This window comes from Oryctolagus cuniculus, chromosome 15, assembly GCF_051225735.1.
Source record: "Oryctolagus cuniculus isolate XC-2025 breed Fujian yellow rabbit chromosome 15, ASM5122573v1, whole genome shotgun sequence".
In the NCBI taxonomy this organism is placed as follows: domain Eukaryota; kingdom Metazoa; phylum Chordata; class Mammalia; order Lagomorpha; family Leporidae; genus Oryctolagus; species Oryctolagus cuniculus.
Window position 1 is genome coordinate 70,976,256 of NC_142881.1, and position 3,571 is coordinate 70,979,826.

Here is a 3,571-nt window from a genome sequence, read left to right on the forward strand (position 1 = left end):
TAGCTTCTGGTGCTGCACGTTGACCTTGCAGCTTTTTTTTTAAAGATTTAATTTGTTTATTTGAAAGTTACAGAGAGGCAGAGACAGAGAGAAAGGTCTTCCATCTGCTGGTTCACTCCCCAGATGGCTGCAACGGCCGGAGCTGCGCTGACCCGAAGCCAGGAGCCAGGAGCTTCTTCCAGGTCTCCCACGAGGGTGCAGGGGCCCAAGGACTTGGGCCATCTTCCACTGCTTTCCCAGGCCACAGCAGAGAACTGGATCGGAAGTGGAGCAGCCGGGACTCGAACCGGTGCCCATATGGGATGCCGGCACTTCAGGCCAGGGCGTTAACCGCTGCACCACCACGCTGGCCCCGACCTTGCAGCTTTAAATCACAGCTTCAGGGTGGTCCCAATCTTTCACCCAGAGCTGGCAGAGGAGGGGGCTGAACCCCCAAGGAGACGGACTATCTCCAGGAGACCCTGCTATCTCCATGAGCCAAAGCCAATCAAAATCACTTGATGCCAGCCGACGCCGTGGCTCAATAGGCTAATCCTCTGCCTAGTGGCGCCGGCACACCGGGTTCTAGTCCCGGTCGGGGCACTGGATTCTGTCCCGGTTGCCCCTCTTCCAGGCCAGCTCTCTGCTGTGGCCAAGGAGTGCAGTGGAGGATGGCCCAAGTGCTTGGGCCCTGCACCCCATGGGAGACCAGGAGAAGCACCGGGCTCCTGTCTTCGGATAGGCGCAGCGCACCGGCCGCGATGGCCATTGGAAGGTGAACAAACGGCAAAAGGAAGACCTTTCTCTCTCTCTCTCACTGTCCACTCTGCCTGTAAAAAGAAAAATAAATAAAATAAAAAAATATAATAAAAAAAGAATTTTCTTTAAAAAAATCACTTGATGCCCCCACAGAATGACTCAATAGGGAAAAAATAACAGCAATGCCTTAAAAATCGGGAAACTGCCTCCAAGCCAGTGTCCCACTCGGGCACTGTACCTGCTCTCCTCTCGAACCAGACGCTTTCACTGTCGCTTGCCAATCAAATCGAAGTTCCTTTTCCGTCAAACAAAAGCTTCTGCCTCTTTCCAAATTGTTTTCTGGCTTTTTGTTTCTATACTAAGCTGAGGAAAAGAACCCATGAAATTCGCTCCTGCAAACGCTCTGGCCTCCATGACCAGTAACAGTGTCCTCTGTTCCCTGGAGCAGACAGGGCGGGAAGGAGAAGACGTCCTGGTTCCCCTGGGACTGCATCCTGGAAGTGGCACGCCTCACTGCGCTCATGTCCTCAAGGTCAGGACGCCGCGACAGCCTTACCCGCAAGAGCGGCTGAGAAATGTAGCCCTTGTGGATGTCTGTGTACTCTGCTAGAATGGGATGGTTCTGACTCTTAAAGAGAAGACAAGGAAGACAGAACCGCGATGTGTGTGAGTGGGGGCGGGGAGGCGGTGTCTACCATAACGCATCTATGGAAAAACACTTCCAAACTCGGCAGGCAGCAGCAGCATCTGCCTCCCGGAAGAGGACACTGGCCTAAGGGGACGTGGCTGGGAGGAGACTGTCCCTTTTTTAATGCCCTTTTGAACCTTGATAATTTGCTCCATGTGCATGGAACCAAGGACACTTTTGCAACAAAGTTATCAAAACAGCAGAGCAAGCTATGTGCTCTGCAAACCTCCCTGCTGTGGCTGAGGTGCAGAAATCATGTCGGGGCTCTCACCTCCACCACCCTCAGAGACTGACCGGGTAGACCTGGTGGCCCAGTTCAATGTGGGACAATCTGTGTGGGCGGGGAGAAGCATCTGGGAGCTTTCCCCTTGCTCACAGTGGTCCCAGCCGGCCCTGGGCCTCCCTGTGGCAGTTCTGTCCCAAGTGCTCACCCAAGAGGGCGAGGAGGCCAGCCCATCTAGGGTGGAGGGGTTGGGGTGGCTCCTGGGGCAGCAGCTAGCTTGCCCTTGGAAGCAGCAAGTCTTTGAAGCCTCTGCCCCGCAGGCCTGGCCACCTTATCTGCCCCTCATCTCTTCCCCAGCCTTCCAAACTCAGGAGGACCTCCAGACAAATTTCAGGTCTGCAGAGGGCGGGGGGGGGGGGGGGCTAGAAGGTCACCAGCAGTGAACCAGTCACCCTAGTGACAAGGGCAATAGCTGGGCTGTGGGACAGAGCACGGAGCAAAACTCCTGCCCAGCCACTAGTGCACGCACTGCTCAGGCCCCCTCCCTGGGGTGGCTCCCGGCACCCTCTGGGACGCCTCAACAGCTGTTATTTTGTCCCAGAGGGGCTCTGGATATGCAGAGAAACACATCCTAGTCATACTCTGTTTTTAATCTTCAGTAAACGAAAATGGAAACAGTAGGGGCCCGTTCTGTTCCTTAGTAGGTTAAGCCTCGGCCTGTGGGGCCGCTGTCCTGTATGGGCACCGGTTCGAGTCCTGGCTGCTCCACTACCAAGACAGCTCCCTGCTAATATGCCTGGGAAAGCAGTGGAAGATGGCCCAAGTGCTTGGGTCCCTGTACCCACATGGGAGACCCGGAAGAGGTTCCTGGCTTCAGATCAGGCCAGCTCCAGCCACTGTGGCCATTTGGGGAGTGAATCAACGGATGCAAGACCTCTCTGTCTCTCCCTCTTTCTGTCTGTAACTCTGCCTTTCAAATGAATAAATAAATCTTTTTAAAAGATTATTTAAAAAAAAAAGGAAAGTGGAAACAGTTAACATTTCTCTAAACATTCACATAGGCTGCTCCAATTAATAAACCAAACTGTAATAATTTTAACAAAATAGATTGACTTCAGATTCTTATAAATGTTTCAGACACCTTGAAAAACAGAAAACCAGTATTACAGAACCAGGTATGTACGCACACACTAACAACAGTTACAAATGGTAATCCAGGGATCTGAATTAGCTTCTGCCACTTGCAGCCAGCAGTCCTGCAGCAGGCAGGAGAGTTTCCCTGTTGCTCACCACTGCCCTCTCCTGGGGACCTCAGAGAACTGGCCAGGCCAGGCATCGCCCAAACCCTGCTCTGTAGCATACATCCCTCCAAGTTCTGCCCGAGAAGGAAGGCACGTGCTGGTGGCTGGGCAGCGCAGTGAGCTACTCATCCTCAGGGTGTCTGGGGTGCCTCTAGAGAGCGGCAGGGGCAGAAGCCTAGTGGGAGCCTTGAAGCCAAGTTGGCCAGAAGCTGGTACTGGTCTTACGGTGCAAGTGGGGAGAGGTGTCGCGGGGATGGTACTAGAGCCTGACCCCTCCAGGCCCTGGCTATGGCTGTTCTGGGCAGTTTTCTACTTCCCTATCCTGACACAAGCAAAGGGAATGGGCAAAAGGTGCTCTGAGCTGAGGTGACAGCAGGTGCAGAGACCCAGAACACAGGAAACAGGAGCTGATCAAGAAATGTGTGTCAGGCAGCGGGGAGGGGGAGACACTGAGCTGTGAGGCCCCACTGGAGCTCTGAGCTGGGATGCCCCACCAGCTGCCTGGAAATGAGCTTTGTAACACCCTCCCTGTCATTCCCCCATCCTAGGCAGCTTCCTTTTGCCTGCCTGGGGCATTTCCTCCTAGTGCTCAAATTCCAAGCGCTCTGGGTGCCCTGTGCT